Below are 27,356 nucleotides of genomic sequence, written 5' to 3'. Positions count from 1 at the left end.
ATTGAAAACTCTTTCCCTACATTGCAATGGGGTTGTGTTTCTATTTTAATTGTTTTTTAAAATTAATCTTTCTCTTCCACTGTATATATATCAGATAATATTCGTTTTAAATTCATCCCTTTGTCAGAAAGTGAATGGCACACTTGCCTTCCTTTGATTGGACTAAAGGTTTCTAAACTACCTTTCTGGCACAAAAGAACTGGACGATTCCCTCTTCCCATTTCATTCTACTCTAACCTGGGTGATGGAGGTTATGCAAAGTCACCAGCATCACATTCTCATCCGGAACCATCTGGGTCCAGGGGCCATATACAAATCAGATGGGATGGAGATGGCCTTGCATGCTGCGGGAGACCTTGGTTTTTTAAAACTAGGATCTTTTAACAGGTTTCAGTCAAACAGGTCCAAGTAATGGTTTACTCCGAGGCAATTAAACTTGCATGTCATGGCATTGCCTCTCTGATGTAATGGTCTGTGAAGTAGGAGCTGGCCCCCAGAGGACTGGGCAACACTCCCCTCCCTCCTTCATTCCTTCCTTTTTTTCTATTCTGTACACACACACACACACACACACACACACACACACACACACACCTTTTTTGTACATGTAAGTTATATATTGTCAATTAGACATTAGAATATTAACTCCTTGAAAGCAGGGATAGTGTTTTTGCCTTTTTGTCCCAAGCATGTGGCACAGTACTTGGCACAATGTAAGAGCTTAGTAAATTAATTGACTGAAAATTCACAACGTCTTCCACGGAGTAAGTGCTTAATAAATATTTGTTAAATTGAATAAGAAATAGACACTTTATTTGGGGGGGAAAAAAAAAAGCCTTTTTTGAGGGCAAATTTAAACCAATGAGAAACTGGGATTCAAATGTTTGGAGACCTAGTCAGCTGGTCAGTCAATAAGCACACAAGTTCCTAACTATGAGGCAGCTAGTGGCTCACTGGATAAAGCACTGGGACTAGAGTTGGAAGACCTAAATTCAAATCCAGCCTCACATACTTTCTAGCTGGGCAGTCACTTAACCTCTGATTACTTGACAAATGTATTTCCTAAATAAGGAAATAGCAAATCACTCTAGTATTTTTGCTAGGAAAACCCCATGGGAGTGGAGTGGAGGAACAGCTAGGTGGCCAGAGCACCAGCCCTGAAATCAGGAGGATTTAAGCTCAAATAAGGCCTCAGACACTTAACACTCATCAGCTATATGACCCTGGACAAGTCACTTAACCCCAAGTGCCTTACCGAAAACAAAACAAAACAGAACAAAATTAAAAAGAAAATCCCAAATGGCACCAAAATTTGTCATGACTGAAATGACTGAACAACAACAACAGCAACAAAGTACCTCTGATAAGGTCAAAAAGAGATAGCCCAAGATACAAATAATCAACAGGAAATTCCTGTTTTAGGAGAGGTTAAAGGAGATGATTTGAGACAAATAATTAATAGAATTTTAGAAATTCTTGTCTTATTTACAAATCTTTCCGGAATCTCTTGGATAACATCTCTATACAAACTTTGTTTTATGACCCTGGTTATGTATAAAATGAATTTCTAAAATTGTAGCCAAGCAGTTTGGCCTTTCTAGAGGCCAAATGCCTGTCTATCCCTTTACTATCAATAAAGATCTTTAACACAGTATTGAATATAGAATTAATTTCCTATACGAACCTGGCCCTTGGTACTTTGGGGAAGGAGTGAGAGGTAATTACACCACCAGAAAAAAAGCTGATCCTTATCAGCTTAGAGCCTCAGTTTCTCCTCATCACGTACTATGTGTGCAGGTACTGTGCTAAGTGCTGAGAATACAGAGAAAGACAAAAAGAGTTCTGGCCTTCAAGCAGCTCACAATGGAGAGACAAGCCAATAAATATATACAAACTATGTATACAAAATATATAGAAAATAATTAATAGAGGAAGGCACTGGAATTAAAGAGGAACTAAGAAAGGCTTCTTGTAGAAGGTAGAATTTTAGTTGGTACTTAAAAGGATGGCCAGAAGTTAAAGACAAGGAGAGATCATTTGAGGCATGGGAGACAGCTAGAGAAAAATCCAGAGGATGGAGTATCTTGTTTGTGGAACAATAAGGAGGACAATATCACCACAGCAAAAAGATGCTGCTGGGAATATAGTTTTTTTTCTTTTTCTTTTTTTTTTCCCCCCTGAGGCTGGGGGGTCACACAGCTAGGAAGTGTTAAGTGTCTGAGACCAAATTTGAACTTGGATCCTCCTGAATTCAAGGCTGGTTCTCTATCCACCGTACCACCTAGCTGCCCCTTAGTTGGGAATATAGTATAAGAAGATAGGAAAGACAGTGGTGGAGGAAAAGGGGAACTAGTTAATGAAGAGTTTTGAATGCCAGAGGATTTTGTAGTTGATCTTGGAGGTGACAGGGAGCCACTAGGGGAGTGACATGGCTGAACTTGAATTTTAGGAAAATCATTTTGGCAGCTAAATGGAAGGTGTAATGGAATAGGGAAGAGATTTGTGACAGGCAGATCAACAAGCAGTCTCTTAAAGTAGTCCAGGTGTGAGGGATAAGGGTATGCACCAGGAATAGGGTGCAGACAAGAAAAGGAGGCTTATTAGGAAGATGATGCAAAGGTGAAATTTGTCAAGACAAGATAAATTTTGCTGGGACTAGGATTTCAAAATATCAGAAGTTGGAAAGACTTTGGTGATTATCTAATCCAAAATTTTCATTTTGCAAATAAGGAAGTGAGGGTCCGAGAAGTGACTAGAAACAATCTAAATTTCCCATGTTTGGGGTTAACTCTTTGATTCCATTATCCTAAAATTCAAGGCTTTTTCTGTGGAAGTCATTGACAGGGTTTGGTAGAACTGAATGGCTTGTGGTTGTAAATATAAGAATTCTGGGAGTGTCTGGGCTTGAATCTAATTTCTCCTATAAATAACTTTATCAAAAAAAAAAGATTTTTCTTTCACTTTTGATTGGAGAGGTAAGGGTTAAACTCAGCAAGTGACTATTTTAAATCCTAGAGAGGCTGAGGAAAGCAACTTCCTGTTCCACTCACTAGAGGGTTTTCAGATTAACTAGGGTTTCATTCAGTATGACTCTACATGTTTGGGGAATTTCAGGTTGTCTCCTTTCCTATTCAGGGCTGCTATAGAGCCACATCATGTCTGAAAACTACTGGAACCTGTTTCCAATGGGTAAGCACCTTTTTTCTGGTTCTCTCTCAGAACCCGGGCAGCCTGCTGCTAAACCCCAAAATGTCTCCCATTATGCCTGCATACTATAGGGGAAAGTCTGGATTTCTACTTTGGGTCTGTCTTAATTCATCAAAGCTATTTTCCTTCAAATTCCATGTTAGGGCTTGAAATGAGATGTAGCATCTGGACAGAACATCTGGAATGTATCTCCTTTCCCTGACATGCCCATCTGTTAATACACTTAAAAAGAAAGAGGAAGGGATACAGATTGAGGATGAACAGAAATGGGAGAGCAGGATCAAATCTACCAGAGAAACTAGTTTTCCTTCTTCACATTCCAATGCCTATCCTCAGGCCTATTTGCCCTAGTCAGAATTTTGATTTTGGTTGTGTCTAAAGAGGCTTCCTGCAGATTGGTGCTCCTCCAATGCTTCTTCCTCCCAATCTTTAGTATCTTAATATACACTTTTAAGCCTATTGCCTTATCTTGGTTCATCTTTTTTTCTTTGATGAGGCTATTCCCCAATAGTTTTAGATTCCCACCTTTTTCTTAGGGTTCTGAATATTGTTTTGCAAGCCCAAAACCAGATTCTTAACATTTTTTGGTGTGTCACAGACTCCTCTGACAAGCTCATAAAGTCTATGGATATGGGCCCCTTCTAAGAATAATGATTTTAATATATATAACATAAAATACATAGCATTATAAAAGAAACCAACTGTGGTAAAATACAACCATCAAAATATTAAATTAAAATTAACCCCCCCCCCATGTTCCAGACAAACTTCAAATTACAATAATTGAGGTTAGGGTTAGGATGGGAAACCTGGGCTTCTAAGAAATGGCAATTATCCTGTGCAACCAGATCCTTTTTTCCCACCTTTGAAAAATGAGAAACATTTCTTCTATGAGAGGCCATTGGGTATTTTTTAGATGGAAAAAAAAAAGTCACAAGCCACACACAAATGAAAAGCAACTATGAAGAAGTGTGGCCATGTTAAATATTTAATGCCAAAGTTTGCCCTAAGTACCATTGTACCAATTTTAACTACCAAGCTATTTTAATAACAGTAATGAAACTAGATGCACTGAAAATGCTATTAAAATAATTTAAAAGTATTTATTTAGATATGGTTAGATGTATATATTATGTATATATCTATATACACACATAAATGTATTTGTAGACAATTGAGATTAAGTGACTTACCCAGGGACAGACAATTAACTGTCTGAGATGGGATTTGAATTCAGGTCCTCCTGACTTCATCTACTAGACCACTAGAAAGTTCTCCATATATCTTTACCCTTGGTGCCTTGGCCTTCCTCATCTGTCACCCTGAAATTCATCCATTTTCTATCTCCCCTTCCCCCCACTCCTCTATATTTCTCATTCTCTCACCAGCTCTTAAGTATCAATTTTACCAAAGATTTTGTCAGTGGCCTTCTTTCTCCACCCTGTCTTACTAACTCCTATGCCTTCAATTTGCATCTGTGTATAGATGAATTCCAAATCTCTGTCTTTATCCCCAATTTCTCCTGAGTTTCCTGACACTCAAAACTCTTTACCATCTGGCTGTAACCTACCTTTCTTAATCTTATGTTACTCTATTTCCTGTAGCTTACAATCTTGTCCAACTGTATTGCTTTCTGCCACCTGTTCTTTTTCTGTTTTCTCTTGTCTCATGCTGTCCACTATATCTAGAATAGATTCCCTTCCATTTCAGTTTATTCAAAGCTTTCTCTTCCTTCAATCCTCAAATAAAGTGCCAGTTTAATTAAATAAATTTAAGAGCCTGCTATATCCAGGGAGCAATATATAATGTCTAAACGACTGTGTTGAGGATTCTTAATATGTTGCTAGGAGGAAGACTGATGCACAGAATTGGTAGAGAAAGTTAGTAGTGGAATTGAGTGGCCAGCCCTCACTCTTTTCCTCCAAAGAAAAGTATAGAATGCTACCAAGCACCTAAATGCCCAGTAGGAGGGATAGTCCAATTCTGCCAGCTAATTATAAATACCATTTGGCTAAGAGACTAAATTCCATAGTTAAAGAGATTAAAATCTGTTCTTTACATCTCCCTGTCACCTAGGAAAAAAAATTCAGGTAAAAAGTATCCCTGGATCTTGCCCTTGAGAAGACTTGCTTATTATCAGTACTCATGATGGCTTCAGAGGTAAACTTTCACTTAATAAATTTAGTGGTCAGTATTTTGCATTTAGATGCCTGAAAAGCACTTTGGGAGGTTGAATTTCATCAAATAAAATCCTCTTTTCCTTCCCTTGGACTAGATTGCTCTAATCTGAACTAGCTTCTCCTTCCAGAGGATCACAGACAATGTAGCTATCTTTGTCTTTCTTGTGCAGATATAAATGATCCCAATCTGGTCTAAAAAAGTCTTTATCAGATTATGGTGATAGTATCTACAGTGATTACAATGTGAGTGTCATTTGCAGAACTCAAGGTTTCAACTGGCCTTTTGGAGTAGGTTGTATGTATATCAGCACTTCACTTTTAGGAAAGGTGGCAATGATGTAAGTAATTTGGGAGATAAGAGGAAAGGCAGAATTTGGGGAGGAAATGGTATATCTCAAAGTGGGAGGAAATGGGCATGTTTCTACCAGCTCCTGTGAATTTCAGTTACTAAAATGGCAGAAGTGATAAGTTGAAACTAGACTCTTAAAGGTAATGCCAATGAAGCTCAAGTCCTGAGAGATGCTACCATTCTGAGAAGACTGATTATGGGGCCAATGAGAGAAATATATCTAGAAACGAATTTTTTTTGGCTGAGGCAACTGGGACTAAGTGATTTGCCCAGGGTCACACAGCTAGAAGTGTTAAGTGTCTGAGGTCAAATTTGAACTCAGGTCTTCCCTGAAGTCAGGAGGTGCTCCATGCACTGTGCCACCTAGCTGCCCAATATCTGGAAACTTAAAAGACAGGGGTTACAATCTTTATCTGTATAAGGGGATTAAAGGATCTTAGATTTAAAACAGGAATGGACCTTAAAAGTTAGCTAGACAAAAAAGTGTGAAATCCTGGCTCTGCCACTTACTATCTATGTGACTTTGGGGAAGTCATTTAATCTCTCTTAATTTGCTCACTTGGAAAATGTATCTCTCTAGTTCCTTCCATTTCTTGATTAATGATACTATAAAACTGAGGCCCAGAGAGATTGAGGGTCTAAAGCCATAATGATAAGTAGTAGTTCTGGAATGGACAGCCAGAACCTCTGACTCCAAATTAACCTTTCCACCCACTGTACCATATTTCTAGAATAGTAAATCCTTAAAGTATGTCCCCCCTTTCCCTCATTTGTCAGCTTATTGAAATCAAGGCCTACCTCATAATTAATTTTGTATCCCTAGCAGGGTCTTATGCAGAGAAGGTACTTAAAAAGTTTTTGAATGAATAGATCCCAGGAATATTGCTAGTCACCTGTTATACCTTTATATTTATCCTACAGAGTACAGCAGGAATTTCATTTAAATTGTATAGAGATTCTGGACAAAAAATTTCAAGTGAACTATACTCTATTATTATGAACAAATTATAAACTCCATGGAGGCAGACAATATGTCTCAAGCTTCCAGCATATTGCTGTGTAAGCAGCAGGTGAATGAATAAAGTAATAAATGTGTCTTGAATTTGATTAACAAACTGAATCTGGAGCTATAACTTTTTCAGAATAATAATGACAGTAATCTCTTACATTTGTACAGTGTTTTTAACAAAGCACTTTCATGTAACTAATTTCACTAGATTTCACTGATTTCACTAGAATATGATCAACTAAATTTAGAAGCAGAAGTTCTCCTAAGAAAATTATCTGATGTAAAGGGGTGAAGTAGAAAGGCAAAGATACTCTACAGAGAAAGACTGCAGAATATCCAGTGGGAAAAGTCTAAAGACAAAATGCTTCAAAAGTCATTCTCTGAAGACCTACCTGGATCTTTTATGGATGAAGATCATCAAAGTAAACCTACAAGATATAAAGGTAACATAGTCCAGAGTCCCAGAAAAAAAGAAAATCAAATGAATGAGTAGAGCATAAAAACAAAGTTGGCCCTAAGCAGAGGGGGAGAGAAGAGAGAAGCCCTCTCTTCAGAGGAGACATTGGAGAGAAAAATTTCTTTTTCCTTCTAGGTACATAAACACGCTGAAGACCTAAAGATTCTCTGAATATGGGAAGGGCTTCAGCCAGATTTCTCATCTTAATGTGGATCAAAGAATCCACTATGAGTGTTAATAAAGTTGCTGGTTCCAAGTGCACAAAAACATACAGTAACAAACCTCCAGCTTGCTTCAGCACTAGGAACACACCACCCTCTGAGAAACTTCGTAAATGTGATAGGTATGGGAAAAGCTTTGGGAAGCACAAAAATCTTGTTCAGCACCAAAGAAGCCATGGGACAGAGAAACCCTGTCAATGTATGAGTTCCATTTTTGTTGAGCATCAGAGAATACACACAGGCGAGAAGTCCTACAAATATTCCATATGTGAGAAAGGCTTTAATCAAAGTTTTAACTTGCTACTCACTAGAGATCTCACTAGAGAAAAATTAAGTTTTTTGTATAAAGAATTTTAGCTGTAGTTCTATCTCATTACACACCAATGTATTCACATTGTCTAAATGTAATGACGGTGGGAAATTTTTTCAATGTAGTTCTTACTCCATCCATCACCTTAAGAACCAATGGGGAGAAAAACATAACAAATATCTTGACTGGAAGATGCTTCAGTCAGGATGCCCACCTCATTCAACATTAGAGAATACACACAGGGTGGGGGCAGCTAGGTGGTGCAGTGGATAGAGCACCAGCCTTGAATTCAGGAAGACCAGAGTTCAAATCTGGTCTCAGACACTTAATACTTCCTAGCTGTGTGACCCTGGGCAAGTCACTTAACCCCAGCCTCAGGGGAAAAAGAAAAAAAAAAAGAGAATACACACAGGGGAAAAGGCCTCAAAATGTACTAATTGTGCCAAGGCATTTGGCCATAGACACATCAAAGATGTGATTTTTCCAGTACAGAAAACCTAGAATTTCTTTGTAAATGGGAAGAAGTTCTGTGCAAGAGATTAGAGTTCTTCATTTTACTCAAATACTTGTCTGGAATCTTATAGTATATTTTTTATCAAGGGACCTGAAATTCACTATGGACAATACCTTTACAGTGATTAGTACACTGGTAAGGGCAATAACTATCCACATTCAATCTTCGGTAATCTACATATGGTTTATCCACAAAAAATGTTTATCTTGAAGTATATCTGCTTATTTACCACCTTCTTGTTTTCTTTTCAGCGTTACTGGTATGTGGTCTGTGAAATAATACTCCACATCAAACAGAATAAGGTAAATCTGCTGCAGAAACATTAGATAATACATTTAGAAGTCAGAGACCTTTAAATTATCCTCACTCCTATTTCCCTTATGTTCCATGATAATCAGAAGATATGGTAATAATCAGGTAGGCTTTAATGACACCAATTATCTATGCTTGTGAGATGTAACTAGTTGGGAATAGAACTGGACAGGAGGTACAGTGAAGCAAGCTGGATATTGAAGCTATGAGACCATTTCAGTTCTAAATGTGAATGAACGTAGCTAAATCAACTGGAACTACAGATGGATCTAGAGTCATACAGCTATGTATAAAATTTTTTAAAGTGTTCAGGAAATCCATTTTAATAAGAGAGAGCTCTCAGGAAAAAATTGCAATAAATTTTCTGCCAGGGAAGGCAGTTAGTCTAGATACCAACAGTCTAGTCTCTATTCCAGAAAACTTTTTTTCTAAACACATAGTGAAAAAGGAAAATGAGTTAGGGAAATGCTGGAGGGAATTGTCAAAATGTAATAAGAGAGAATTGATCTCTAGGTCATTTTCAGATACTGATATAATTTTTTTGCCCTAATTATACAAATAATAGTAATTATTAATATTAGCAAATGTGAGAGTGACCAAATTGCAATTTAGAACAATTCAGATTTGTTGATGGAGGAAAGTGACTATAGCTCTCTTCTCCCAGTTCAGTGAATTCTGTATTATTTGTGTCTCCTTCAGCATTTAGCATAGTCCTTTGAATATGGTAGATTCTTTTTTTTTGGATGCTGGGGTTAAGTGACTTGCCCAGGGTCACACAGCTAGGAAGTGTTAAGTGTCTGAGACTAGATTTGAACTCTGGTCTTCCTGAATTCAAGGCTGGTGCTCTATCCACTGCGCCACCTAGCTGTCCCTAATATGGTAGATTCTTAATAAATATTTCTTGATATTGGAGAAAAGCTTTCTGTATAATAAAGCCATTTCTATATCTTAGTGGATGAACCGTAAGAACGCTGATTTTTCATTTGTTATTTAATTAGTTCCATATTTTAGGATAAACCTAAACAATTTTTAAAAATGTTGATGTTTAATTAATCCCATATTTTTAATTAGTCCCATTTTAGTTCAATTGTTTAATTAGTTCCATATTTTAGGATAATCCTAAACAATACATTTTTTTTAAATTTTCATTCTTATGTTAAGGGGTTAGATAGTACAGTGGATAGAAAGATAGACTTGTAGTCCATTAGGACAAGAAGTTAGGATCCTGCCTTAGACATTTAATATGATCTTACATAAGTCACTTAACCATCTTAACCTTATTTGTAAAATGGAAATAATAATGATACCTACTTTACAGGATTATTGGGAGAATCATATGAAATAGATATAAAGTACATTGCAAACTTTGGAGTGCTATATAAATGTAGTTCTCCTTACTACTATGATTCTGTGCTATTAGTGCTTTAGGTAAGCATATGAGAGCTATAGTTGAAATATTTATTATTTTTGTTTTTCGTAAAGTAGCCATTTAAAACATGATATGTTTCATAGCCTCACAGAACTCTGAAATTACCTAGTCAAAACACCTTATTCTGTAGACAGAGATCAAATAAATTACTTTCCTATAATTATAGAAATAAGTAATTAGTTAGTTAATGGCATAGTGGAACAAGAACTAGGGTTTCTCCATTCCCTAAGGCCCTCCCCAAACATCATAACTCTTGTCCAGAATTTTAATGTTAGCTGTTCATACAAAAGAACAATGTAAGCAGAAATGATTTGAAAAAAATCAACACTGCTAAGTCAAATGAGCAGAACCAGAGATATTTATACATGGCAATATCAAGATTATACGATGATCAATTCTGATGAAGGCCACTCTCTTCAACAATGAGATGATTCAAACCAGTTCCAATTATTCAGTAATGAAGAGAGCCATCTATACCCAGAGAGAGGACTGTGGGGATTGAGTGTGGTTCACAACATAGCATTTTCACTGTTTTTGTTGTTGTTTGCTTGCATTTTACTTCACTTTTTTTTTCTTGTGCAGCATGAATAAATAAATAAATAAATAGGATTTAACATATTTCTATCATATTTAGCATATATTGGACTATTTACAATCCAGGGAAGGGTGTGGGAGAAAGAGGGGAAAACTGGAACACAGGTTTTGCAAAGGTTAATGTCAAAAAATTATCCACTGTTTTGAAAAATAAAAAGCTTTAATTTTAAAAAAAGAAAAAGAATCAACATTTATTGTTTAAATTTTATTTTTATGAAGATCCACCTTCTCTTCCTGACCCAGCAATACCCTCCCATCTCGATCCCACTACTTGCAGAAAACAAGAAAACAAATCTCTGTTACATTTATAGTCAAGACAAACAAATTCCCACATTGGCTATATCATTCTTTCTCATAAACACATACACACCTCAGTCTGCAGAGATGATTCACCATTCTATCAGTATGTAGGTAGCACATTTCACCATGAAACATCTAGAATTGTGGTTTGTCAAAAGTAAAAATTGTAAAAGTCAAATTTTTAAAAAAATCTACTACCCCCCCCCAAATTAAATTATAAAAGCTGATTTAATTTAAAAAGATTTCTGGAATAAATTAACATGATTCGGGCAACTATATCCATCTTGAAGATGGTAACTTTAGTCTGTTCAAAGTAAACTATGCTTTATCAGAAAACACTACACACAAAAATTCACAAACAGTTTAAGCTAATTGAAAATCATAGTGATACATGCATTTTAAGGAACCAAATCAGATTGGCTACTGGATTTAAAAGATCTTTAGTATCCAGGAAGACTCCCTTTCAGGGTCTCTTAAAATCTATTCTCTAACCTCACTACTTGGCAACTAGGGGTTTGTTAATTGGAACCCCTAATATATGATACTATGATAAGCAAATCTCTCTTATGAGAGCCTCAGACATTAAAAAAAAAACAAAACAAAACAAAAAAAAAAAAACTCAAAGCATTCACCAAAATGTTGCTCTAAGAAATACTAGATCTAGGCCTGGGAATCCATCACAAGAGGGAAGGATCATAGATTCTGGGCCTGAAGGGACGTCAGAGGCCTTTTAGTCCTTAGATGAGAAGACTAAGGCCCAGGAACAAAGTAGATAAGGAACTCTGGCCATTTAAAAAAAAACCTTCAGAAGGGATATTTCACAGGTTTCCTTCATCCATTCTTATTTCTTTCATGATTAAGAATTTTTCTCTCAAAGACAATGATAAATGTGGGAAAACTGGAACACTAATACATTGTTGGTGGAGTTTGAACTGATCCAGTCATTCTGGAGAGCAATTTGGAACTATGCCCAAAGGGCTATTAAACTTCATATCCAATACCACCAAAAATGATACCACTACTGGTTCTGTATTCTGGAGAGATCATAAAAAAGGGAAAAGGACCTATACTTACAAAAATATTTGTAGCAGCCCTTTTTGTGGTGACAAAGCAATTGAAAGGATGTCCATCAATTGGGGAATGGGGGAATAAGTTGTGGTATGTGAATGCAATAGAATACTATTGTTCTATAAATAATGAGCAGGCATATTTCAGAAAAAAACTGGAAAGATTTACATGAACTGATGCTGAATGAAGTTTACCAGGAAAGCATTTTACACAGGTATATTATATGATGATCAACCATGACAGACTTAGCTCTTTTAGGAATATGAAGTAGATAACAGCACAATTTGAAAGCACTTCAGAGATTATCTCTTCTACTCATGGGAGTTGAAGCCCTTTGCACAAGTTCACTGGAGTCAGAGATGGCAGTATGTGTTCTGGTTCTGTTTGTTACTGGTTGTGTGACCTCAGGAAGAAAAGATCCAAAGCTGTTCACTTGTAAAATCTGGGATTACATTATCAGAGGAGTCACATAAGGCCCACTATCGAGTGTGGTCCCAACAAGATTAATAGGAATAGGAAAATATTTAACAAAATAAACTAAATACAAGGTTTCCTAAGTCTGTATAGGGCCCTATTTCTATTTGAGTTTGGCAGCACTAAGGATGCTTTCAGCTCTAAAAGTCTGAACCTTTAAGTCTAAGCGTCTCTGTCCACTCTAACACACTGCTCTCTTTTGAGTTCCCCCAAAGTATATTCGGGATTGGTGTCTGGACAGCAGGCCTGGCTGGAGCCCGGGGGCCCCGCTTCTCAGGCTACTCTCCCAAACTTGAATTCAAGAACAGGAGCAGAGGGCACGTCTTCTCTCAGCAATGAAATCACCGGTCAACACAGAAAAGCCAGCTCTACAAGTCCGCCAAGAAAAAAAAAAAAAAAAAAAAAGAGGCTTGGGGAGTCCCAAAGGGAAAAATGGATCACTGCGTGACTGTGGGGCGGGGTGGGGCAGGGAGAGAAGGCAGCCTTCCACCGGCGAGGGGGCAGGGGTGCAGGCCGGGCACCAAACTCACCACGTACTTGTGATCCGACCCAGGTGTTAGCGCTGCCCAGGGGAAGGAAATACCGTCTATTTTCCTCGCACACCCCTTTCCCGACGCTATTTTTGGGGTGCCACTGTCGAGTATACAGTAGAAACGAAGAAGGGTGCGGATGAGGGGCGCAGAAGAACCGCCACAGGTTTGGAGAGGAGCGTTGTTCCTCGCCCACGGCGTGCTTCTTCCAGCCAATCAGAGTCTGGAGGCGGAGACCACATCCCAGGGACCAATCAGAACCTGCCGTATGAATGAGGGCGGCCCGAACGCGAGGTTTATCCAGAATAAGTCCAAAGATACCTATACTCCGCTTGGTTTTTCCAGAGTCGCTTCCTTGGTGTCCAGCATTTTTTTTTTTCAGAAGTTGAGAACTGTTGGAGATAAGCTCAGGGAAGAGATATGTTTAAGATTAAATCTCCAGGAATCAAGGAAATGATCAACAGAATTGGAAAGAGGTGTGAAGTATGCAGAATTAGGATGTCAACACATATACAACAATGCAAAAGATACAATCAACTTTATTCTGCAAAAGGCCCTAAAGGAGAGCTATAAGAATGCACCTCCCCTCTTTGCAGAGGTGAGGGATAGTGGGTATTCCATACTGCATGAAATCCTGGACTAGGTTGATGTGTTGGCTAATTTTGCTGAATTTTCCAACTTCCCTCCCTTTTTTGGAATTTCTATGAAAGAGCTCTCTGGAAGTGGAGGGAGATTAATCTACGAAATTATGTAAAAAAATTTTTTTTAAATCATTAAAACTTAAAAGCACAAAGAATACATTGTTGTTTCTTCAGCTGGCTAATTCAGAACAAAATGTCAGCTGGCAATAAAGCCAGCATACAGAATTAAAGTTGGAAGGTAACCTAAAATTAATCTAGCTTTCATTTTACAAGTGAGACAAATGAAACATTAAGTAGAGAGGTGGCTTGCCCAAGGTGACAGGGCTACCTGTCAGAATTGTGACTAGAATTAAAAGTTCTTGACTCCCCAGATCAAAACAATTTCCATTATTCTTAAACCCTGGTTCTGTTTAATGCTGATTATTAGATTCCATTTCATAGGCTAACACTTTCTAACACTGATCCCAAATTCTGGGTACATTCAGTTTAAAGTCTGCTTAAAATTTAAGAAGGAAAGTTTCCTAAGCAGGGATGTAATGATAGGGTCCTGCTAGACCCTAACCCCAAGCCCTAGATTGGCTTATGAAAATTATTAACATAAACATTTACTAAAATCACTAAAACAAGGATGTTTAGATTTGTTGGGCTCAAAAAAGGAACACTTGTCTTGTAAACTCTTCCTTGAACCCAGACAACCAAATTGTTGTTTTGTTTAACTCTGTTTTTAAGAGATCTCATGTCAAAGTTACTGTCTGAAAAAAAAAAATACTGTTTTTAGCAGTCTAAGTATTCCTCATGTTCCTTAGAGCCAAAATTTTGGCATAAAAGCTTTGTTCCCCTTTGACCCTAATTGCCAATTAGTTGCCCATGCTATTTGTCACACTAGCTTTGATAAAATAAAGTTTTAACTTAAGTGAATCCTGTGTAAGTTTTCACTCTGACTCCCAACCAAACTGCTCTGTTGAAGCAAATCTAATAACACATTTGCATGAACTCTTATAAATCTAATCATAAGGGTTCTAAACTGAAAATGAAGGTGAAGTAATAAACTACCTATTGAAATCCACATTATTATGTACCATAGAATGTAGGTATACTATAAGACAAAGAAAAAAATTCAAGAAAAGATCCAAGAATAAAACTCAGGAGCTAAGACACAAATATAGTAAAAGAGATAAAATAGTAAGTGAATTAGAAATAATGCAAGGGGACAAATTTAGTATGAACATTGATACCAATAATATCAAATGGCCTACTATTTGTATAGAGGTATATTGCATTGTATTATATATTGATATCAAATGATAGGCCATTACCAGACCATGGCTCTGGAAGGTTATATTTTATTCACAAGGCAAAAGGGAAAGGCAGTAAGAGTACTTACATGGAGAAATTAATGAATCAGAAGGGAAAGAAAGCATTGTAGAGATCATTTAGATTAAGAACAATAGAGGTAGATGAATAAAAATAGGATATTGTTAGAATTTACTACAGACCACCTTTTAAGAAAGAAAGCATATGTTTGGGAAATATCACAGAGAGCATAGAGAGAATATTATGATAATGAAGCTTTATTTATATAGATGCCTGAAGGACCTCTCTGTGGATTGGTTAATATTAATAATTTCATATTCTACTTTAATGATAATTTCCTTCAAAAGCCAGAGGAAACAACTAAGTCTAAAAGTTTTAGACTTAGATTTCTCTAATAAGGAAGAACTGGTTTATTGGGTGGAAATAATTTTGAGAGAACAGATTCCAAAGCAAACAGTATCCTATAAAATAAAATTCTACAAATGAACCTGGGTGGTATGGAAATCTCCAAAATGAAATTAAGACACAATGATTGTGATATGTGACCAGCAGAATTGTTTCAGAAAACCTGGAAAAACTCAGGCAAAGTGAGTAAACCAGAAGAAGATTGTACACAGTAACAGTAATAAGGATGATAAAATGTGAAAGACACTAATCAAGACTAATCAAAGAACTATTCAAATCAAGATTATGATCTAAAATACCCATGAAGATATCTACTTCCAGAGAGAAAACTGATGAACTCTAAAAATAGAGTGAAGCATACTTTAAAAAAAAAAAAAAAAGTTTCTTTGTGGGGTTGGTTTTTTTTTTTTTAACATATGGAAATATGTTTGACGTGACATAAAAAAAGATACAATGAGAAACAATTCTAATTTACAAATGGGTGAAATGTTTAAAGAGTGATGTGTATGCAGAAGAAGCCATCAACAAACTTAGATTTTAAAAAGACATACAGAAGATCCAAGCAAGGGCACTTAATAGAGGATAGACACAGAAGCATGGCATAGTCCCATAGAAATAATATCAAGAAGACTAAAGCTCAAAATGAACTAAAGCTGACAAGGAAAGATAAAATGAAAATGTATACTATAGTTGGCTAAATGGATTAAAATTAATCATTAATGGGAACTTATAACTAAAAAGGAAGATTTTGGTCCAATGTTTCAGAAATTTCTGCTTTATTCAGCTTGTACTATTGGTTTTTTTTTTTTTTTTTTAATCAATGATTTGGATAAAGGTTTAGATGAGATATTTATAAAATTTTTGGAGTTTACAAAGCTGAATTATAAATAACATATTGCATGACAGAGTCAAGATCCCAAAAGATCTAAACAACCTAGATAACTGGGCTAAATCTAATATGATGAATTTTAAGAGAGTAATGACATTATTATACTTGGTTCAAAAAATCAATTTCACAAAAAAGCCCCTCAGGAAAAATAAAGTAAAAAGAGTATGCTTTAATCTGTATTCAGACACCTTCAGTTCTTTCTCTGGGTATGGATAGCATCTGGATTATTGTATTTCTGAAACTATTCACAATTAATCATCTTATAATATCGCTGTTACTTTGTACACAGCATATTTTGATTTGCATCAGCTTATAAAAATCTTTTCAGATTCTGAGCATCTTGCTCATCATTTCTTATAGCATAATAGGATTCCATAATAATTACATACCAGAATTTAATTCAGCCATTTCCCAATATTTCCCAGTTGATGGGCATCCCCTCAATTTTCAAATCTTTGCCTTCAAAAAAAAAACTGCTGTAAATATTTTTTGTGTACATATAAGGCCTTTTAATTTTTTATCTCTTTTTGAGATGTAGCTCTAGTCTAACTAGTATTTTGAAAAGCAATATATTCTTGAAGTAGCAAACAAAATCAGCTAGATATTTGATCGTGTACAAGAGAGTCTAATTATGCCATTCCATTCCTGGTTCCTAATCCTGTACCCCCTTCATATTAAGAATTTTCATAACATCTTGGACTTAAAGTTGCAATTGACCTTAGTGATTGTTGGGGGGGAATGAAATATAAAATATTACTACTAATAATAATTAAAAAAAAAAAGATCATATTGCTGTGGGGTTAACTAGGTGGTGCAGTGGATACACCAGCACTGAAGTCAGGGTCACCTCAGTTTAAATTTGACCTCAGACATGTGCTATGTGACCCTGGGCTAGTCATTTAGCCCTAATTACCTCCCTCTTCCCTCCTGTAACCCCCAACAAAATAAAAGAGATAATATATTGCTTTGGATAAATGAGACAGCTTTGAAAGTAATATGTAGAACTTATACCTCTTCCCTCCCCCCCCCCAGGCTGGGGTTAAGTGACTTGCCCAGGGTCACACAGCTAGGAAGTGTTAAGTGTCTGAGACCAAATTTGAACTCGGGTCCTCCTGAATTCAAGGCTGGTGCTCTGTCCACTGCGCCACCTAGCTGCCCAAACTTATACCTCTTTTAAAAATGAAGCAATATAGGGACATACAATTTCATATACAATACTCTGTATTCCAATGTGAATACCAAAATGTGATTTGGAGGGTTTAAATTCTGAATAAAAAGCACTTAAAAAAAAAAAAAGAATCTATGTGTTTATAAGGGGACAATTGTCTTTATGGTCTCTCCTCTGGATTAGCCTCCTAAACTAGTCTCTTTGACCAAATACTCCTCTCCAATCCATTTTCTACACTGTTGCATCTTAATATTCTAAAAATACTGCTCTATAATTTTTCTGGTTAAAAACATTCCGATAATCTGAAATACAAGAAAGTTGGGGGAAAATTATGTGCCTAATGATTGTGGGATGACTGAACAAATTATGGTTTATGAATATAATATATAATCATTAAAACTGAAAGAAACTAGAAAATCAAACATGAGAATTTTTTTTTTCTGAAGCAATAGGGTTAAGTGACTTGCCCAGGGTCACACAGCTAGGAAGTGTTAAGTATCTGAGGTTACATTTGAACTCAGGTCCTCCTGACTTTAAGACTGGTGCTCTATCCACTGCGTCACCTAATTGCCCCAAATATGAGAAAATTGAACTAAAGTGAGCTTCCTTTTTCAGTAGGATAAAACACAAAGTGCTCTCCTTAACATCATTTAAAGCTCTCTGGTTCTTATCTCTAGTTCAAAATTCTTTTCATATTACAATCCTATATTAGCTGTTTCCTGAACTCAGCATTCCATTTTCTGCCTTAAGGAGTATGATTGCTCTTTTCTATAGTCATCCTACCTTGTAACAGTCTTGTGTATATGAATGTTTAGTACAGGCATCCGGATATCCACATTCACCCTCCAATGTCAAATATTCCCTAGAGACCCTTCTTCTCTGACAATAATTTAGATCTCTGATCCATACAATACACTAGGGGTTCTCAGTCTTTTTTTTTTTTTTTTTTTTTTTTTTTAAATCCTCGTATCCTTTTGACTATAAATTAAACTGTTAAAACCAAGCTAAGCAGAACCTTGAAAACAATATATAAAATTACCACAACATAAAGAGAAAAAAACCTAAATTCTGTTAATTCAAATGAATATCAATAATCAATTTTGATCACAGAGAGGATAAAACATATTCCCTTTCTTCTGCAGAAGTCTCTAGGGAATATTTGCACATTGGATAGAGGGCTGGACCTGGAGTCAGGAGTTCAAATCCAACCTTAGATATTTATTAGTTTTGTGACTCTGGACAAGCTAGTTAACCTCTGTCTGCCTTCTCTCAATGTTGTTGATGATATCTGTAAGGCGTTTAATACAGTGCCTGGCCCAGAGTAGGTATCTAACAAATGTTAATTTCCTTCCTTCCTCTTGGTAGAGATGCAGAATACCACATATAATGTCAGATACAGTCATTTTGCCTCTTGGGTTTTGTCCAAATTTTTCTTATTAAAGATTCTATGAAAGGGATATAGTGAGAAATGGAAAAAAAAAAAAGCAAAAAAAATATGATTAAAGGGAAAAAGGGGAAATGAACTAATTATAAGAGCAGAATATTATATGAGCTGTCAGTCTCAATTGCTATAATAGTTTTTGCTATCTACTGTCTTCCAAAGGGACAGTACTTGTGGATATTACTTATTATATATATATGTATATTATATAAAGATATTACTTATTAAGAAGGAATAATAAACGTTTTATTGATACATTTTGTTTTGAAGTAATAGTAACTCCTTAGTGCATACATTTGCATAGAGAATAAGTCTTTTATCTTGACATTTAAGTTACTCTCTTCAGTCTAATGCCATTGAACTTTTGTAGCATTATCTCATGCTATTTCCCTTCACATACAAAATATTTATTCAAATTAACATTACAATTACATCAACTATGTGTTAGGCATATAAGATAGATAACATGACTCAGAGTCTGCCCTTGAAGATTTAAAGCTTTGGTAATGATGTGGTTTGGAAACCAAAGTGATGTGGTTTGGTCATGTGAAGAATTCCCAATGGCACATTATTCAAGACTTCATCAGTAATACATGGGAGATTATAAGAAACATCAGAGAGGTATAAAAAGTTTTATGGAAGGAGAAAGTCCATGTAGTTGATAGTATAGAATTAGACTTAATGGACAATGTAGCACCTGGGAAAAATTTAAAGAAATGGCCTTTAAAGTAGATATGTGGAATAAATCTGTGCCAGAATGGGGAGAGTATACACAAAAGCATGGCTATAAGGGGAAGATAATCCAGCTTGGAGAGAGCATAAAATCCAAGAAGGAAAGTCATGGAAAATGACCCTGGAAAAGTTGGCTAGGACTGGAACACAGAGGGTCAAATTAAATATTTCAGTAAAGGCTTGGATTTGATCTTCCCCTTACTTACCTTCATTCTTTTCATTCTTTTGTGCACAGATGTTTCTCTCCAAAAAACTTCTCAGAGCACTTTTGAGTCTTTGATACCTATATTCTCCCTAATGTGTTCATTGTTTTTCTGTTATCTCAGTGCCTTCACACATAGAATGGTTTGATGTGTGCTAAATCTTATCTTATGAAAATGTTTTTATACTATTTTAAAATGTTATTATCTTAAGTCTATGAGCTGGTCTAAATTAAGACAACTCTGGGATACCATAGCACAGTTTCTCAGATTGGCTAAGATGACAAAAAAAAAAAAAAAAAGATAAGTCTTGGATAAATGGGAAAACTGGGATACTAATATATTATTGGTAGAGTTGTGAGCTGATTCAACCATTCTGGAGAGTAATTTGCAACTATGCCCAAAGAGCTATCAAACTGTGTATACACCCTTTAATCCAGCAGTGTCTCTACTAGGTTTGTAACTCAATGAGATCATGAAAAAGGGATAAGGATCCACAAGGGCAAAACTGGATGGAGAGGGCCATCTCCAACCAGAAAGAGGACTGAATGTGGGTCACACATAGAATCTTCACCTTTTTTTTTGTTGTTTGCTTGCTTTTTATTTTTCTCACTCTCCCCCCTCCCCTTTTTGATCTTTCTTATGCAGCATAATAAATTTAATCTATATTGGATTACTTGCTGTCGAGGGGAGGGGGTAAATTGGGAATGGCAAAAAATTGCAAGGTTTTGCAAGGGTGAACGTTGAAAACTCTTTGCATGTATTTTGAAAAATAAAAGGCTATTACTAAAATAAAATAAAAAAAATCTAAGAGTTGGTCTGGCATTCCACAGGTCAGTGTTAGCTGTGAAGGAGACCTTTCAACCGCCTGAGAACCCCTTGGATTCTCTCCCTAAATCTTAGAGAATACTCTTTTTAGAATACTCTTTCCCCCTTGAGGTCTTCATCCATGGATGGAAGGGTTTGGAAGACCATCATCCTGTCACTGAAAATGCTGACATAGAAAGTTTGGGGTTTAGGAAACCGGACAACTCAGAATTGGTCGGATAGAGATAATGACATCCTTGGGGACAAGTTCAGGCAGACCGAAGGAGTTGCAAGATCTCATCGATTCTCTAACTCATTTTCTTAGACCTTTAACTTCACTCCAGGATAAATTTGGAGCCCGCATCAGAGACAACTGGTTTACTGGAATAAATCCCGGACACCTATCTTGGCAGTGTAGCTAACTAGCTATGCCATTCTGCTTTAGTCATTTTCCCCTCGGGAGGCCTCAGTTTCCCCATCTGCAAGCCGAGGGACCAAATTTCTCGCTAAATTTCAGATGGCTAGTTTTTCTAGAGGAGTGGCTGGGCGGAAACTCCCTTGAGGGCTGCGGCCAGGGGGAGGTCACTTAGAGCCCGCCCCGCCCCCACAATTACCGACCGCTCGGAGCGCTGGAAGGAGCGGGAACGCCTGACCAGTAGCCCTGCCGATCCGAGGCGGCCTGAGACCAGCGAGCGGGGAAGCTCAGTCCCAGCTAGGAATGAAACTTAAATCTGCTGCCTCACGCCTACCTGGGCCCGAGTCCCTTCAACTCTATGTTACATCTCCTACTCAGGGCAGTCCCGAACCAACGAGCCAGCCAGCCAATCAAAGCGCTCCTCGGCCCGGCCTTTTAAGGGTTCCTTCTTTCTAATTGGCTACACTTGGAGGGCGGCTGGCAAGGGAAAGGATTCAGTCCACTGGAAGGCAGAGAGAAGTGATTCTTTAGATCTCTTACTCCCGAGGAAACCGAGAGCCTCGAGCAGTCTCCCCCAAAGCTCCGCCTCCAGACCTTTATGCCCACCTGTGATTGGCTCTGGAGGTTTTCTCTCATTCTCCCTCCCCACTAGACCCCACGCGCGGGGCTGGAACTCACAAACGGTTGGCTTTGGAAGCGCGAGGCCGTAGGCTGCTGCCGTCGCCGCCCCCTCCTCCTCCCCTTCTCCTCCGGAGGCTGAGGTCGAGGACTGAGCGGGGCTGCCAGCCCAGGGCGAGCGCCCCCCGCGCTCGCCTTCGGCCCGGACACGCCCGAGCCCCTGTCTGCCGTGTTGTAAGCTCCTAGCTGGGGAGGGGTTCAGGGAAAGGACGCGGGACCTCGGACCCAGAGTGCTTCGAAAGGAAAATGTGGGCCCCCAGGGGACAAGCCAGGTGGTGGAAGCATCTGGTTTCCTGTGGGGGTGGGGGAGGGGATCTCTTGTGAGATCTTGGCGAAATCTCTTCACCTCTCCCGGCCTCTCTTTGCTCATCTGTAAAATGGGAGTAAGTACTCGCACTGGGTGCAAAGGGAGTGATGTAAACCTGAAAGGGGCCCGTTACTATAGGTCAGCAGGCAGGTGGAGAGAACAAGAAGAACCACCTATATGGGTATAGCGCTCAACGTACGGGTTTCAAAGGGCTTCCATAAACATATATATCCTCAATATCTGCTCACGAAAGCTCCATATAAAATAGGTGGGGCACGGATTGGAATGCCTTTTTTACAGAAGTGAAATGACTTGTTAAAAGTCATGAAAACTTTCTCTTGTCCTCAGACTTGGGGATACAGACTTGCTTTCCACGGTTGTCAACAAACAAAAGTAGAGAAACCACGTTGATATCAATCAATTTTTTTTCCTGACCATTTAACCCTCAAAAAAACAGAATTTAAGAATACCTGCAAAGGTCAAACACATTTTAAAAAACTTTTTCTACCTGATCCCAACCCATCCCATCCCAATAACTAGCTATCTTTCAAATGGCCAAGTTGCCTCCCAATTTTACTTTCAGATGGTCCCTCAGAATTCTAAAAATAATACTTAAGTACCTCTTTAAGGTTTTACAGAATGCTTTTTTTTCCCATGTTACCTTTTGAGATAGGCAGTCCAATCATCTCTCTTTTGTGGATGAGGAAACAGGCAAAAGAGATTCAGTAATTTATTCAGATCGGAGAACTAGTAATAGCATGTGACAGAGTTGGAATTTAAACTCAGGTTTTAAGATATTTAGGATTTTTGTTTCTAGACCATCAGACCGCTGGCCCACATAGAAGAGGATAGCTGGTCTCCAGGTCAAAATATCCTGCCCCTACTGTATGACGCTCTGCAAGTAATTTTACCTCTTAATTCCTCCAACCAACTTAGAAAGTTGTAAGTCAAAGAACTGGTAACAAATTAATGGAGAGATTCTCCTCAGTTTCCTATGCCAATGAAATCACAGGTCTGCTAAAAGAAAGGGGAGGGCTATTAAGACAAAAAAATGACAATAAGTATTTTTGTATTTCTGTAGGTTTTGTGTATCTGAATAATAGCCCAAGTTTCATTGTGGTTATCTGAACTAGCTTTCCCACCAACCCTTCTCTGAATGTGAAAACTTACTGCCCCTTAGGATTCCCTCCTTTGGCCTCTCCTGTACATTCTGCTAAGTTACGCTGTGTGAAATCAGGAAGAAATCAATCTTTCAGCCTGACTACCCCCATTGCAGCCTCATTTCCTAGGTCACTGGGGATGGACCTGGGGTGGAGCAGAGAAAGAAAGCCCACAGTGGAGTGGAGGTAAGTCCTGCAATTCCATAGAAGGAAGGGTAATTTGTTTTTTGTTTTTTTTTTTTTTGAGAAAATTAAGCTATATATGAGGATAGGTATGTATGATGAGTGACAGAAATAATATTAAAATAGGGGGTAATAAGGGGGAAAATCCCCCTTTTTCATGCATTTGTCCCTGATTCCGGAAAACAAATGATTTCTCAAGGTTTTTAATATAGCAACCTTGGTCTAGGTCATTGCCTTTGCCACAGAAACTCCTCCACAAAGTACAATAATCCTTATTTTAGCAATAAAAAGAGGGAAAATTGTGGTTTTTTTTAATTTAGAATTTTTTTCACAGTATATATGCATGAGTAATTTTTTTTATAATATTATCACTTGTATTCATTTTTCCAAATTATCCCCTCCCTCCCTCTACTCCCTTCCCTAGATGACAGGCAATCCCACACATTTTACATATGTTACATATAACCTAGATACAATATATGTGTGTAAATACCATTTTCTTGTTGCACATTAAGTATTAGATTCCGAAGATACAAGTAACCTGGGCAGATAGACAGTAGTGCTAACAATTTACATTCACTTCCCAGTGTTCCTTCTCTGGGTGTAGCTACCTCTGTCCTTCATTGATCAACTGGAAGTGAGTTGGATCTTCTTTATGTTGAAGATTTCCACTTCCATCAGAATACATCCTCATACATATCATTGTTGAAGTGTACAGTGATCTTCTGGTTCTGCTTGTTTCACTCAGCATCAGTTGATGTAAGTCTCTCCAAGCCTCTCTGTATTCCTCCTGCTGGTCATTTCTTACAGAGCAATAATATTCCATAACATTCATATACCATAATTTACCCAACCATTCTCCAATTGATGGACATCCATTCATCTTCCAGTTTCTAGCTACAACAAAAAGAGACTGCCACAAACATTTTGGCACATACAGGTCCCTTTCCCCTTCTCAGTATTTCTTTGGGATATAAGCCCAATAGCAGCAATGCTGGATCAAAGGGTATGCACAGTTTGATAACTTTTTGGGCATAGTTCCAAATTGCTCTCCAGAATGGCCGGATTCTTTCACAACTCCACCAGCAATGTATCAGTGTCCCAGTTTTCCACATCCCCTCCAACATTCATCATTATTTGTTCCTGTCATGTTAGCCAATCTGACAGGTGTGTAGTGATATCTCTGAGTTGTCTTAATTTGCATTTCTGAAAGAGGGAAAATTGTAAAGAGCACTGGAAGATTCATGATTATGAGACCAGTCCTCATCCTTTAGATTTCTGGAAAACCAAGAGGAAATTTCAGAAGCCATCTAAATGAGGGACCAAATATAAAAACTGTTAAAAATTGCTTCTTGTAGTTCCTCTATTGTTGCTTATTATTGCAAGAAAATGATTAAATTATCTCCGAGGAGCTGCCCTCTCTTTTTGCCTCCTCAATTAGGATTGTGGAGATGGGATACCAAGCGGTGTTTTAGGCATTGGGATTCAGGATGAACACTGAAATGGGAAATTGGCTTTTTTTTTTTTTTTTTTTTTTTTTTTTTTTTTTGCTGGTGTAACCGTAAAGAACCTTGCTAGGACTGGAACCTAAGTACTATATTGCTCTCTTTTCCAATCTGGGTGGCCCTTGCTCTGGATCCAGGTATAACCCAAGTATGTGATTGGACCAGATTCAAACCTAAAGAGGGGCTGGCCTCAAATGAGAAAGGTTAGGGGGGAAAAAAGGGTTTTAAAAACTCTTTTGCTTATCCAATTTTTATTCCCTCATCCTGAGGGAAAATTTACTTGTAGTTTAGGTTACGGGCTTATGTCCAGGTTTCTCTCTTAAGGTGAGGGTAGAGTAGAAAGGCACTCATTGAATAATATGAATCGGATGTAAGATAGGTATTTTATTTCTGTGCATAAAAGAAATGCTAAAAATAGAAGAGAGTATGCTACTATTCCCATTTTACAGTTGAGGAAACTGAGGCAGACAGAAGTTAAGTGATGTGCCCAAGATCATACAGCTACTAATATGTCTGAGGTGGGATTTGAACTCAGTTCTTTCTCATTCAAGAGCCAGCTTTCTATTTACTGCACCACCTAACTGCTATAGAAGAACTTACTATCATAATCTGCTAGGAGGCTTAAACCTCATCAGAACATATCTATTTTATTTTTGCTTTGCACATTCAACCTCCTGGTTGTAATTTAAATGACCAAGGCTGTCCTTTCTAAGAGTGTTAGAGAACTCCTCCCTGCTGCCTTTTAGCTCTAACTCACTGAGATCCAGAATCTGTACCTATGGCACTCACAAGATTGCCTTCAAGTCTGAACACATTTGCTTAGAAAGAAAAGCAGCAGTTTAAACTCAAGCTTTAATAGGTAGATGCTATGTTCTAATGGATAAATGAAGGCTGAGGTGAGGGATAGATAGGACAAAGCCACTCTTCTTTTACTCTGGAAGCAGGCTTAAAGTGGTTCTGATGTGATTAGAAACAAAAAAGGAAGAGAAGTATCATTCCTTTTAAACACTGATTGAGTCATCAGCTCTTCTAGCTCAGTAAGTAATAGGAGAAGACTAGGCTTCTAAAACTCCTAATCAAAACCAGGAATGGTTCTTTAAACATGGCCATACCTTGTGTATGGTTGCCTATTTCACTTAGAGCTAGGAAGCATCTTAGAGATCCTTTAAGGCTAATCTTCTATTTTACATTGAGAAAACTCAGAATCACAATCCTAGTTTAAGTCCACATGATATCTTGCCTGCATTATTATAACACACTTTGAATTGGTCTTCCTTTTTCTATTTTCTCCTTTCTCAAACCCATTCTTTTCACAAGTGTTAAATTAATATTCTTAAAATGCATTCTAAAGATACCAGATCTGATCATATTTCACTATCACTTTCCTGCTAAAATCTTCAGTAGCTTCCTTTTTTTCAGTGGGATAAACTACAAATTGCTTCCCTTAACACCATTTAAAACTGCTTCTTATCTGTAGTTCAAAGTTCTTTTCATATTATAGTTCTATATTAGCTGTTTCTTGAACTCAGCATTCTATCTCTAGTATCTATGCCTTTGCATAAGTTACTGCCCTATCTGTCTCTATCCTAAGGAAAGTCTTAGAATTTTCTGCCTTGTGGAGTGAATGCGATTGTTCTCTTCTATAGTCACCCTACTTTATACCATTTTTGTATATGAATGTTTTTAGTACAGGCTGATGTACACATTAGCCCTCCAGTGTCATACTCCCAGAGAGAGTCTTCTTCTCTGGGAAAATTAAATCAGAGTTCTGTTTAGATCTCTGATCCATAGACTAGGGGTTCTCAGTCTTTTTTGGGGGGGATCCTTGTACCCTTTGGCTAACCTTCCCATATCTTCATCAACTATGAAGGAAAATAAATTCTAGTGTGTACCATATATATATATTATGTATATATATATATATGCTTTATTTGGTATATAACTTTTTTAGTATCATAAAATAGTTGAATGTTTATCAGGATACAGAAAAATAAATCAATATGAATTTGATCCTTTTTTTGTCATCAAGAAACATACTCTCAGTATAGTTTTTGAAAGATACCCACAAATCACATCCCTCTTCTTGTTTGTTTTTTTGCTTTGGATTTAATTGAGCAGGGGACAAAGAATACTTCTTCAAAGAGATAAATTGTTGTAAATGGAATTAAAGCCTTGTGAGCATGTTTGTTAAGAATGGCATATGCTTCTTCAAGATCACATCAAAAATTTTGTTACTTCACTGGAAATCAATTTAGAATTTTTAGTTATTGTGAAGACCAATGAGCTCATCTTTTACTAGGCTATTGTTGTTTTTATCTAAACTTCATTAATTTGGGATTGGTTAACTTTTTTTTTTTTTTTTTTTTTTAAAGACTAGATCTTCATCTTACTCAAGGTGAAAGTACAAGGGTCATTCAAAGGCTGAATTCTATTTGTCATGGAAGCTGACATGTTTTCGTTTTGTTTATCTATTTAATTTTTTCCCCAGGTTTTTAGATTCTGAATCCAGGTATTTCCATTATAACAGAGTTTTGTTTTTATTTTTCTTATTTTTTAT

General features: G+C 37.3%; 1 protein-coding gene and 1 long non-coding RNA gene across 5 annotated transcripts in view; one reads left to right on the top strand and one right to left on the bottom strand.

Moving 5' to 3' along the window:
* Positions 1 to 10,772: 10,772 nt before the first annotated feature.
* Positions 10,773 to 21,601, bottom strand: LOC141550567 (uncharacterized). The gene is made up of 3 exons (XR_012484621.1): positions 21,301 to 21,601; positions 16,593 to 16,662; positions 10,773 to 13,360 (listed from the first exon to the last, which is right to left on the bottom strand). It is a non-coding gene; the product is annotated as an uncharacterized LOC141550567 (long non-coding RNA).
* Positions 21,602 to 21,641: 40 nt separating this feature from the next.
* The window catches only part of ZNF629 (zinc finger protein 629), a 33,132-nt gene continuing 27,417 nt past the window's right edge, over positions 21,642 to 27,356 (top strand). For 2 of the 4 annotated variants that reach the window (XM_074281353.1, XM_074281352.1), the window contains exons 1-2: positions 21,642 to 21,818; positions 23,132 to 23,297. The gene's annotated coding sequence lies outside the window, so the exon portion shown is untranslated. Of the gene's footprint in view, positions 21,819 to 21,844; positions 22,028 to 23,131; positions 23,298 to 27,356 lie in introns of those variants that run through there. The other 2 variants (XM_074281355.1, XM_074281354.1) reach the window with 2 other exon arrangements.

Source organism: Sminthopsis crassicaudata, chromosome 1, assembly GCF_048593235.1.
Source record: "Sminthopsis crassicaudata isolate SCR6 chromosome 1, ASM4859323v1, whole genome shotgun sequence".
Lineage (NCBI taxonomy): Eukaryota > Metazoa > Chordata > Mammalia > Dasyuromorphia > Dasyuridae > Sminthopsis > Sminthopsis crassicaudata.
The sequence above is the reverse complement of the archived record's forward strand: the minus strand, read 5'-3'. Positions and strand labels throughout refer to the sequence as shown.